Here is a 12,865-nt window from a genome sequence, read left to right on the forward strand (position 1 = left end):
TTCTACTGTAAGGAATGTCGCTGAATGCGAATTCAGCACACAACACATGACAGCAGTTAGCGTTCAGAATTTTATTGAGATGAACAACACTAGCAAAGAGATGTGAAAGACGACCAGCCTAGCTGAACAGAGAATTATGGCTAGAGCTTAGGAGAAAAAAAGAGGGTTTACAATCTTTGGAAAAGAGTGTAGGCCACTCGGGAGGACTATAAGGATGTTGCGAGGCAGTGCAGGGACAAAATTTTAAAGGGCAAAGCTCCACCTGGAGTTCAATCTGGCTACTGCCATTAAGGACAACAAAAAATGTTTTTATAAATTCATCAACACAAAAGGAGGATGAGGAGAATCTCCATCCTTTACTGGATGCAGGGGGGAAACTTAGTTACAAAAGATGAGGAAAAGGCTGAGGTGCTTAATACCTGCTTTGCCTCAGTCTTTAGCGGCAAGACCAGTTGTTCTCTGGATACCCAGTACCCTGACCTGGTGGAAGGGGATGGTGAGCAGAATGTGGCCCTCAACAATCCACCAGGAAATGGCTGGCAACCTGCTACAGCACTTGGATGTATGCAAGTCGATGGGGCCGGATGGGACCCACCTGAGCGTACTGAGAGAACTGGCAGAGGAGCTGGCCAACCTGCTTTCCATCATTATTGGCAGTCCTGGCTATTGGGGGGAGGCCCCAGTCAACTGGCAGCTAGCAAACATGACGCCCATCTACAAGAAGGGACAGAGGGTAGACTCGGGGAACTATAGGCCTGTCAATTTGACTTCAGTGTCAGGAAAGCTCATGGAGCAGATTATCTTGAGTATCGTCATGCGGCACTTGCAGGGCAACCAGGCGATCAGGCCCAGTCAGCATGGGTTTATGAAAGGCAGGTCCTGCTTCAAGAACCTGATCTCCTTCTATGACAAAGTGACCCGCTTGGTGAATGAGGGGAAAGGAAGTGGTCTACCTTGACTTCAGTAAGGCTTTTGACACCGTTTCCTACAGCATTCTCCTCAAGAAAACTGGCTGCTCATGGCCTTAGACTGGCGTATGCTTCATTGGGTTAAAAACTGGCTGGATAGCTGGGCCCAAAGAGTTGTGGTGAATGGAGTCAAAGCCAGTTGGAGGCCGGTCACTAGTGGCGTCCCCCAGGGCTCGGTACTAGGGCCAGTTCTCTTTAATATCTTTATCGATGATCTGGATGAGGGGATCAAGTGCAACCTCAGTAAATTCACAGATGACACCCAAGTTAGGTGTGTGTGTCGATCTGCGTGGGGGCAGGAAGGCTCTGCAGGAGGATCTGGATAGGCTGGACCGATGGGCTGAGGTCAACTGTATGAAGTTCAACAAGGCCAAGTGCCAGGTCCTGCACCTGGGGCACAACAACCCCAAGCAGAGTTACAGGCTGGGAGATGAGTGGTTGGAAAGCTGCCTGGCAGAGAAGGACCTGGGAGTACTGGTGGATAGTTGGCTGAATATGAGCCAGCAGTGTGCTCAGGTGGCCAAGAAGGCCAACACCATCCTGGCTTGTATAAGAAGCAGTGTGGCCAGCAGGGCTAGGGAAGTGATTGCTCCCCTGTACTTGGCTCTGGTGAGGCCACACCTTGAGTACTGTGTTCAGTTCTGAGCCCCTCGCTACAAGAAGGACATGGAGGTGCTCGAGCGAGTCCAGAGAAGGGCGACGAAGCTGGTGAGGGGCCTGGAGAACAAGTCTTATGAGGAGCGGCTGAGGGAGCTGGGATTGTTCAGCCTGGAGAAAAGGAGGCTCAGGGGCGACCTTATCGCTCTTTATAAGTACATTAAAGGAGGCTCTAGCAAGGTGGGGGTTGGTCTGTTCTCCCACATGCCTGGCAACAAGACGAGGGGAAATGGGCTAAAGTTGTGCCAGGGGAGGTTTAGATTGGATATTAGGAAGAACTTCTTTACCAAAAGGGTTGTTAGGCATTGGAATGGGCTGCCCAGGGAAGTGGTAGAGTCACCATCCCTGGAGGTCTTTAGAAGATGTTTAGATGTAGAGCTCAGTGATATGGTTTAGTGGAGGACTGGTTAGTGTTAGGTCAGAGGCTGGACTCAATGGTCTTGGAGGTCTCTTCCAACCTAGATGATTCTGTAAGCCTCTGTTCTGGCTATCCAAATGAAGAACAAGGTAACAACATCATCAGAAACCATTAGGATTTTTTTTTTTTTTTTTTTTTTCAAAAAGAGCACCAAAAGTTACTATTTTATTAGACTTCTTAGCAGTTTGGGGAAGACTTCTATTAAATGATAGATTTGTTGGATCAAGAAAAAAAAAAAAAAAAAACACATGTAAACTCAATCCTTCGTGGTTCAGTGCAAGACAGCAGATCTCAAGCAGGAACACAAGACCTTCCACTTGGGATGAAGAGAGTGCTGGGTAGTGGCTGGGAATGCAGCAGACGAGCTGGCAGGAGAAATGGGGCTGTAAAATAGCCCAGTGTTAGAGGGGCTTAAGCTGAGGAAGGGAGCAGACAGCACCAACACCAAACGACAGAAGACGCACGTGGTTGCCAGGAGCACAAGAGCTAAGCCACTGTCTCCCTGCCATTGCCATCCAAAAAGCTTACAGTGCATCTCACAAACTCCTGCCAGACTCTGGACTCTTGCTGCTCTATCCCCATCTCACTGCTGTCTCTTCGATGATTCCCTTCCCATATTCCCATTCCTCAGGTTTATTCCAGGAAGCTGTCCCCAGTTTGAAAGACACTACCTAAGCAGGTCTTAAAGCGCAGAGTATAACACAGCCTTCAGTTGGAGAGACAGTGGAGAAGAAACAGAGAAAAAAAAAAAAAAAAAGTCTGGCACCAATTAAAAAAAAAAAAAAAAAAAAAAAAAAAAAAAAAAGCTTTGACTCACAGGCATACATGACTGTACTATCTGATCTTTTAAGACCAGTAAAATGCCCGCTCTGGAATCCTAGCAGAATTGATGGGCTAAACATTCAAGGGCAATGAATAGATTAGTTGGAAGGAAACTGAAGCGGGACAGTTTTTACCAGAAGCAAACAAAAGGCACGGTAAATGAGCCAGATAACTAAGGCTGAATTTCCCCATTAGCACCATAGCTTGCTGTAAATGCCTCCATAATGAAAACAGAAGTAGGAAACACACTCCAGAACAGACAGCTGTGACAGAACACAAGTCAAAGGGCCTTGAAAAACCTCCCCTAAAATTAGTCTTAAGTAGGCAGCTGGTCCAAATGACCTCCGGGGATTCCTTCTGACCTATACTGCTGTTTAATAACAGAACACAGAAGATGGGTTGCTAGAAAAAAAAAAAAAAAAAAAGAACAAACAAACAAACAAACAGATAACAAAGTCCCAGTTCTGTTTTAAGACATGGGTACTTAAGTTAGGACAAAACTGATGCAAAAGATACCAGTCCTCAAATGTAAACAAAAATTAAATTGCTTTAACGACTTCCTCATTGAGGACAATTCACCAGATATCTGCCCTTATTGCTGAGCTGTCCCCATTGTTGCCAGCTTGATTCAGGTCACTGAGGCACTAATTCATCCCAAGTACAGAGACCACAAGGAGTGGAACTGCAGCGTCTGTTAAATACCCATGCCCCAAGTACTGTTGTACACCTACTGTAATGCAGAATCTAGATCAGTATCTTCGTATCAACAGGAAACTGGATTTTAGTAGCAGTCCTGACTTTTTTCCATAGTTTACCAAGCATAATATAAATAGATATATTTGAGAACACATGAATTTTAAAATTTTAAAACATGATTTTTAAGATTAAGATCCCTTTTAAGACAAGTTTGATTTTCTCGCTTTTATGCAAGATGCTCTGGAAACCTCTGTCTGTCCACGTTAGAAGTTGTAAAAAATTTTACCCTTAACTTAAAACCAGCTTCTGTTGTGTCTACATCATCCTTTAAGTAGCTTGTTGACAAGTTGTATATCCTAGTGTTTAACCCATAGATTTCTACTACCGTAACTTCTCAACTACAGTTCTCAACCACCGGCTCCTGTCTGACAAAGCTCTGCTGGTCCATGTTTATACACTCAAGTAGTCTCATGGTCTTCCCAGCAGACTAAGCAGAAACGTGGAATGGTTTATTAGAAAGGGAGTTGTGTATTTAGCCCAGTGTGGGATTGGCCACGTAGCTAGGACAAACATAGGAGCTGGTGCAGAAGAAAAGAACAACGTGACTACAGGCACAGTGTGTACGCAGGAGCAGTTATTTTGGTAACCCCTCACTTCCTTGTGTGGAAGGCATTGTTCTCAGCTTTCACACCAACCTCCTACTCACACTGCAGCTTTGGCAGATGGAAGAAAGCAATCAAAAGATGACTAAACTTAAGTTTTTGTAGTACTGTATATTCCACAATTATATTTTTAAAAACCACTGACCTTCTGTTTTCTTTAGAAAAAAAGAAAAAAAAAATGTTTCCCCTTATGAGTAAGCTACAGATCTGAATGCTGATGAACTGCCCCCAGTCATCGCTCCTGCTGCGTGGCAGATGCTGCACAACTGAAGACAATTCCCATCTCTGTTTCCCTGAGGAAACAAGGTCTAAGAAATCACCACTTTTTAATAGATTTCAAAATGCTCATGATCATAATTTCTAGCACAAACTCTTCTAGTCTCAGTACTTATGGCCAATACTTATTTTCAAATGATGTTGCATTTTTCAGTTCTTACCACTGACTAATTTGGGGCAGGTGGTTCTATTCAAAAATGATATCTACCCTTTTTTTCTTCTCCCCACCCTACAAGACAGAAGCAAACAGGTTTCAGGTCTTCAAAGCAGCATTCCTGGAATGATGACATCTCCTATGCCTTTCTTTTCTTCTTCTTCCCCTCCCCCCCCATTTTTTTTTAATTAACTAAGGAAGACATTTCAATTCTGAGGCACAGAAAACTATCAAGTACTAAAACAAACAGCAAATAAAACCAAGTATCAGTCCCATTAATATATCTAATTTCTAATTGAAATTAGAATAGAATTGCTATTTCTAATGGAAATGCTTTTAAAAAGAACAAGATGACATCAGGATTAAAAGACAATCTCATCAAAAGATTAATCACTGTGGATGCAACCACAACTTCAGCTTGTCAACAGAATTTTAGTGATATCCCTCTCGCTCTGAACGTCAACCCTAAAGAAATATTTGAAGTATTACTTCATACGCCCAGTACAAATATATCTTGCAATCTGGCTTGAAGATTAGCCTGGGGACAAGAGCAAGAGAAGGTAATAACCCATCTCTCTACTTAGCGTAAAGAAACGGAAAATAAAGGCTTATGAAAACAGATTTCCTAACCCAGCCTGGACAAGTAAATACACTGTCATCCTTCCCTTACTCTTTAGCTAAGATTTGGCAAGATTAATCTGTTTGCACTATTCCTCCTCAATTCCCATTGCTAGAAACCCCAGGCTGCTCTCCAAAACCATGGATAATTACAGGGGCTCTGTCACAGCAGCGCTGAAGACAGCTGCTGATCAGCAGCACCCGGAATGAAAGGCAGACTGACAGCTAATCTTTTTTTTAAACAGTCAGGCAGGATATACAGGTTTATGGGAGTACTTGGGATTTTTGCAGCACGCAGCAGCAAGCTGTAATGCAGCACTTGCTGGGGCCACCATGTTGGTTACCTGAACTCCAGACAACAGCATCCTAACTCACCAACCTTCTGAGAAACAGCACATTAAAGTCACACAGATTTCTCAGCTGTTTGTTAAAGAATAAAACTCTGTGATACTTTAAGGGGAAAAAAGCAAACAAACAAAAAAGTTCAATACGTTATTGTTTCAGTAAGACAACCAGTGCCATTGGAGTTACACTGGATTTACCAACGAAACACTAGCAAATAAAACACTAGGAGACCAGAAATCGCATTAGGCAGCCCGTTGTCCTGAGCAGAGGAGGCTGCACACTTTACATGTAGGTTTGGTAAGGCAGAAAGTAAACATGGCCAAACACCCAGCGCGGCGGCGGGGTCAGCGCCAGCACCACAGGGAGCGGCTCTGCGCCGCTCCCTCAGGGGAGCGGCCCTGACAGAGGGGCGCCCGGTGCCGTCCCTTCTTCCCTTCCTTTCCCTTCCCTTCTTCTCTTCGCCCACAACTTCGGTGACCACCGATGGCTTCCTCCGAGCGGCCCGGCGCTTTCCCGCCCGTCCCGGCTCCAGAGGCGCCCGCGCAGCCACTGCTTCCCCCGGCCCGTCCCTTACCGCTCCGCAGCGGCCGCCGCCTGCCCTCCCCGTCGCCCGGCTGGAGCCGCTGTCCCGTCCCGACCCTTTCTCCTCCCCTTCCCCGAGACTGAACGAATCACGCACCTGCCCCGGACACCCCCGGCTCCGGGACCAGCCGCCCCCGCTCCGCCTCCCCGGCCTGCGGCACCTGGCAGCGGGGCGAGCTGAAAAGGAAAACGAAATGCAAAAAAAGCCTTGGGAAACACGAAAAGTTCCATGCACGACGCCGGGAGCGGAAGCTGCCTCCTCAGAGAAACGTCCCGCTGGAAAGTCCTGCCCTGGGGCTACCCGCAGGTTCCCAGATTCACAGGGATCCTCAGCTTCCCCATAATAAGCATTGCCAGACTGCCCATTTTCTAGCACAAGAGATTAAAATAAATCCTTCCCCTAATTCCTCTATATGCTTGTTTTACCAGGACCATCTCTTTCAGCCAATGCTGCATGTGACAAAACAGAAAGAAAATTATCAAAAAATACCTTCCAACAGATCCAGTGATGTTAACTGGGGCTCTTAGAAGCAATTAATTGGATTCAGCCTTTGGAAGCTACAGAGGTTGTTGCTCCTTCATCCATCCAACCCAACCGCTCAAAAATATGTGCCAAGGTAAGACAGAAATCATTACTTGCCAGATCCCTGAAAGGGATTCACCAAGACCTGCTTCTGCTTCACCCCTGCAGTTTAAATGAGCCAGTTGGCAAGATTTGTTATTTAAGTGCTTCAATCTGCTTTGGACTGGAAGGAGTCACCAACCCCCCAGGGCTCAGCAAGGACTCTATGGTACGCCTTTTGTCTGAAAGTATCTAAAATCTGTTGAAGTCTTAGTTTTGTGCTTAAAACCTTTCTTGGCCCTCGCCCTAGGTAACACATATAAAGCTTCAATTCAAGCCCATCCCAGAGCCAGGATTCAAGTTTCATAGGACAAAAGGTGCATTCACTCCAAGTGACAAGATGCCCAAGAGTCAACTCTGCAGTCAGAGGGAACTACCGTATTGCCTACAGGTATGTGTATGCAGGGTTTTGATCAGATAGTGATGTACAAGGGCTCTGCCAGCATGAATACTCCTCGCCCCCAATTCTGTTTAAAAAAAAATAATAATAATAAAAAAAGTGGTGGGTTTTGCTTTTGTTTTGATTTGGCAGCAGTCAGTCCTTCCTGCTTGTTAGCATTTGACCCAGAGGGTAGAACGTGACTTACATGTGAGTAACTTTTCATCATTGTCAAGAAATCACATAATAGGTCATGATATTTATCTCAGAAGCAGGATATGTGTAATTTCTGCCTTGGTGCCCTGGCTTTGCTAAAACTGGAGTAACTGTGCTCTTTGTAACTGAATCTCCTTTGCCAGATGAATGTGAGCAGCTTAGAAGCCACAGCAGAGAGAAGCCAGGACTAAACACTTCTCCTGGGGTGCAGTAAGGCATGAGCCTCATCTGAAAGCCTTCTTACTGCCAGTGCTGTATTTATTGCTTATATCTTATCACAGGCTGCCTCATGCTACAGCTTTTACCCCTCTCTGCAGACCCCAATAACAATGTTCCATTTTTGCCCTACCACTCTTCTTACAAAATGTCCACATGCAGCTTGGTGGTTAGGCCACTAACAGCGTCAGTTTAGCAGTGCACGAGTGTTATTTCCTCTCATTACCCCTCATCCTGCCCACCTATTGCACCATTTACCAGTTCCTCCCTTTCCAGTCCTTTTCTGGCGATGCAGAGTGAAGCAAGGGACAGCTTGACCCACTCTTCCTGGAGTCCACCACAGTAGACCAAGTGGTTGGGTGGGGACACGCAGCATGAACTCATTTCATGCTTGAGGAAACACAGCTAGAAATGGAGAGAAATCTTGATCATCTCCCCCACTCCGTGAGCTGTGTTCTGAAGACGATATATTTAATTGTTAAAAAAAAAAAAAAAAACAAAAGAGAAGAAAGGCCACATGACGAATTCAGAAAATTTACGTAGGTCTGTCACCTTTCTGGTTGTATGATGCACGAAGCAGCCTCACCCTTGGCATTCGGCTGTTAGGCTTTTCTCCACCCTGCTGAGTCATCTGACAGCGTCACGAAACAGTAAAGTACACAGTATATTGTATATACAGAGGGACCGATATGCCGACCGGACCCAACCCGCAGAGAAGTCTGTTGCCTCCCTGGGGCTCAGGTCAGAGACTTTGCCAAGAAAGTCAAGCGCCTGGTACGGCCCACTGACTACTACCCGCTACTGGTCTTTCAGGCTGGTAGCGATGAAGTAGCAACGAGAAGTCCGAAGGCGATCAAAAGAGACTTTAGGGATTTGGGGCGACTACTTAGAGGATCAGGGGCACAGGTTGTGTTTGCCTCTGTCCTTCCGATAGGGGGGATCGAAGCTGAAAGGCGTGCTGTTCACATAAACTCGTGGCTTCGAGACTGGTGTGACCGGCAGAACTTTGGGTTCTTTGATCACGGGAAGGTCTATGCTACACCGGGCCTGATGGCACCGGATGGGATGCGCCTCTCTCAGAGAGGGGTAAGGATCTTTGGTCAGGAGTTGGCAGGGCTGATAGATAGGGCTTTAAACTAGAGTCGAAGGGGGAAGGGGCTAAAACCAGGCACGCCGGTGAAGACCTAAGGGATGGTACGCTAGAATCAGAGGGGCTGTGTGCCAGTGAGGTCCTTCGGTCAGATCCACAAGGTGCTGAGTGTAAGGAGACGCACCTGAAGTGCTTCTACACGAACGCACGCAGTATGAGGAATAAAATGGATGAGCTAGAAGTCCTGGCCCAGTCCCACAACTACGACGTCATCGCATAAGCGAAACCTGGTGGGATGAGTCCTGTGACTGGGGTGTTGCGATAGATGGTTACAGGCTCTTCAGGAGGGACAGGCAGGGTAGGCGAGGTGGTGGGGTGGCGATGTATGTGAAGCAGGGGCTGGACTGTGTGGAGCTTCAGGTCGGCAATGGCAAAGTTGAGAGCCTCTGGGTAAGGATCAAAGGACGAACGAATAAAGGGGATGTCGTTGTGGGAGTCTATTACAGACCGCCTGGCCAGGACGATAGCGCCGATAAATTATTCTTTACAGAACTAAGAGAGGCCTCGAGATTAACTCCCCTTGTCCCTTATGGGGGACTTCAACTTGCCAGATGTTAACTGGGAGTGCCACACGGCTGACACGAGGCAAGTCCAGGAGGTTCATGAAGCACCTAGATGATAACTTCTTGGTGCAGGTGCTAACGGAGCAAACTAGGAAAGGAGCCCTCCTAGACCTGTTGCTAGAAAACAGAGAGGGTCTGGTGGGAGACGTGGTGATTGGTGGCCGCCTTGGTCATAGTGACCATGAAGTGGTTGAGTTCAAAATTTACGGTGACAGAAGGAAAAGTGCCACCAAAACCTCATCCCTAGATATGGGGAAAGCGGACTTCAGGCTGCTCAGAGAACTAGTCAGCAAGGTCCCCTGGGAAACTGCTCTTGAAGGCCTCGATGTCCACCAGTGCTGGTCATTCTTTAAGCGATGCCTCCTAGAAGCACAAGATCAGGCAATTCCAAAATATCGCAAGTCAGGCAGGCGGGGCAGGAGGCCAGTGTGGCTGATCAGGAACATTCTAATGGAGATTAGGCGGAAACAGAGAGTGTTTCGCTACTGGAAGAAGGACCAGGTGTCATGGAAAGAATACAGGGATGCTGTTCGTGTTTGTAGGGAGAAAATTCGTGTGGCCAAAGCACACCTAGAGTTGAAGCTGGCTGTGTCTGTGAGAGAAAATAAAAAGTTTTTTTTTAGATATGTGAATGGAAAAAGGAGAACTAAAGAATACATAGGGCCGCTCCTTGATAGGGAAGGTCTCCTCACAGACAATGACATAGGCAAAGCAGAGACGCTTAACGCCTTCTTTGCCTCTGTCTTCAATGCCGATGATGGGCTTCGGGACCCAGGGTGCCCTGAGCTGGAGGACCAGGACGGTGGGTATGACTAACTCCCAACCGACCCTGAACGTGTGCAGGATTTGCTACTCCACCTGGATCCCTACAAGTCCATGGGTCCGGATGGGATTCATCCCCGGGTGCTGAAAGAGCTGGCGGACGTCATCGCAGAACCTCTCTCAATTATTTTTCAATGATCCTGGGAATTTGGAGAGGTCCCGGTAGACTGGAAGCTGGCAAATGTGCCGATTTTCAAGAAGGGTCAGAAAGAAGACCCTAGCAATTACAGGCCTGTCAGTCTCACGTCAGTGCCTGGTAAAATCATGGAGAAGATGGTTCTCGAACTTATTGAGGCGCACCTGGGGGACAAAGCAGTCATTGGTCCCAGCCAGCATGGGTTTGTGAAGGGTAGGTCCTGCCTAACTAACCTGATTTCCTTTTATAAGATCGCCCATATGGTGGACCAAGGGAAACCAGCTGATGTGATTTTTTTTGGACTTCAGCAAGGCTTTTGACACGGTTTCCCATAGGATCCTACTGGACAAAATGTCCACCATACAGCTAAATAAAAACATCATACGATGGGTGAGCAATTGGCTAACGGGCAGGGCCCAAAGGGTTATGGTAAATGGGGCTGCGTCAGGCTGGCAGGCGGTCACCAGTGGGGTCCCTCAAGGCTCCATTTTAGGGCTGGTACTTTTCAATATTTTTATAAACGATCTGGATGTAGGAATAGAAGCTATTTTGAGCAAGTTTGCTGATGACACCAAACTTGGAGGAGTTGTGGACTCGAATGAGGGTGGAAAGGCCTTGCAGAGGAATCTGGATAGGTTGGAGAGCTGAGCGATCACCAACCGCATGAAGTTCAATAAGAGCAAGTGCCGGGTCCTGCACGTGGGACGGGGAAACCCTGGCTGCACGTACAGACTGGGCAATGAGATGCTGGAGAGCAGCCTAGAAGAGAGGGATCTGGGGGTCGTGGTAGACAGCAAGTTGAATATGAGCCAGCAGTGTGCCCTGGCAGCCAGGAGGGCCAACCGTGTCCTGGGGTGCATCAAGCACGGCATTGCTAGTAGGTCAAGGGAGGTGATTGTCCCGCTCTACTCTGCGCTGGTGCAGCCTCACCTCGAGTACTGTGTGCAGTTCTGGGCACCACAGTATAAAAAGGACATGAAACTGTTGGAGAGTGTCCAGAGGAGGGCTACGAAGATGGTGAAAGGCCTGGAGGGGAAGACGTACGAAGAACGGCTGAGGTCACTGGGCCTGTTCAGCCTGGAGAAGAGGAGGCTGAGGGGAGATCTCATCACAGTCTACAACTTCCTCGTAAGGGGGTGTCGAGAGGCAGGAGACCTTTTCTCCATTAACACCAGTGACAGGACCCGCGGGAACGGGGTTAAGCTGAGGCAGGGGAAATTTAGGCTTGACATCAGGAGGGGGTTCTTCACAGAGAGGGTGGTTGCACACTGGAACAGGCTCCCCAGGGAAGTGGTCACTGCACCGAGCCTGTCTGAATTTAAGAAGAGATTGGACTGTGCACTTAGTCACATGGTCTGAACTTTTGGGTAGACCTGTGCGGTGTCAAGAGTTGGACTTGATGATCCTTAAGGGTCCCTTCCAACTCAGGATATTCTATGATTCTATGATTCTATGATATGTTTTGTTCACACACTAATGGCATGTAATTTATTACAGGACACCAGTAGATGTCAGTTTAACCCCAAAAATGAATGCCTTAGAATAGGTGCTAGATTTATTAGCTTTTGATTTGGTCAGTTTCCACCAAAGAAACTAAATGAAGCTGAGAAGTTGATGTACGTTCAATGTGCAGAAGAAGTAAACAAGTTTTAATGTCACCTTATTTTTTCCTGCCTGGAAATTGTAGGATCTGCACACATACAGTTGGTTTTTGTAGTAATTTTGTGTGTAGTAATTTGTGAAGTCTAAAAAAATCTCAGATTACTTTTGATCACTTCAATAATACTAGATATTTAAGGAGATTTTTACTAGGTTGCATTTTTAGACTTGCAAGCAAGGTTGATGCACAGATTTACATGCAAAGCAAGGTAGATGGCATTAAGTCAAATAGCCTTAAAGAATGTTTTATGTATTTTTCACTGCTACAGTGGCTGATTCAAGTTGCAAAACAAACAGAACAAGAACTGAACACACTGTGAACATTTAGCACAAGAAATATAAAGATGGACATTTTGGTCAATATCCTGATCTACACAACAGCTAAAATTTAAGCCACCCACAGGTTTGCATTTCACTATATAAATATTTTAAAAGAGAAACAGGTAAGTTTGATAGGATTAGAAAATAAAAGCAATACAGCAGTGCCATCTAGAAGTGCAACACCAAGGACAGCAAATATTTTGAATGATTTGTGTTCAAAGTAGTGAACCAAATGAAACCAAAAATCCAAAATGGTCCTTTCTACATCATTCACTATTGGAAGCATCAATGCGTTGAAAGAATATCTCAAAGCCCCCAGGGGTTGAACTTCCAGATAGGATCAATGACAATGAAGAATAAATTACTTACATTTGTAATGTCAAATGGTACTTAATCAAAATTAAGCTTCTGCCAATGGGAATGCTGACTGCCTGAGAATGCAGAGTTTGAATTTTAAGTAAACTGATAGTGCTTAGCACTGATTTTACTAATTCTAAATCTTTTCCATGAACCTCACAGCTCATTTAGCTCACCTGTGAGCTAAGTTCTTTTTAATGTTATTTTGTGCATAATGCCAATATAA

At 46.2% G+C, this 12,865-nt stretch overlaps 1 protein-coding gene across 4 annotated transcripts in view; it reads right to left on the reverse strand.

Moving 5' to 3' along the window:
* Positions 1–12,865, reverse strand: part of LITAF (lipopolysaccharide induced TNF factor) — a 120,127-nt gene that overhangs the window by 12,588 nt on the left and 94,674 nt on the right. The window contains exon 1 of one of the 4 annotated variants that reach the window (XM_032197868.1): positions 6,296–6,333. The exons of 1 other annotated variant lie outside the window; for it this stretch is intronic. The gene's annotated coding sequence lies outside the window, so the exon portion shown is untranslated. Of the gene's footprint in view, positions 1–6,190; positions 6,222–6,295; positions 6,334–12,865 lie in introns of those variants that run through there. 2 more of the 4 variants (XM_032197866.1, XM_032197867.1) reach the window with 2 other exon arrangements.

The sequence above is a fragment of the Aythya fuligula genome, chromosome 15, assembly GCF_009819795.1.
Source record: "Aythya fuligula isolate bAytFul2 chromosome 15, bAytFul2.pri, whole genome shotgun sequence".
Classification (NCBI taxonomy): Eukaryota; Metazoa; Chordata; class Aves; order Anseriformes; family Anatidae; genus Aythya; species Aythya fuligula.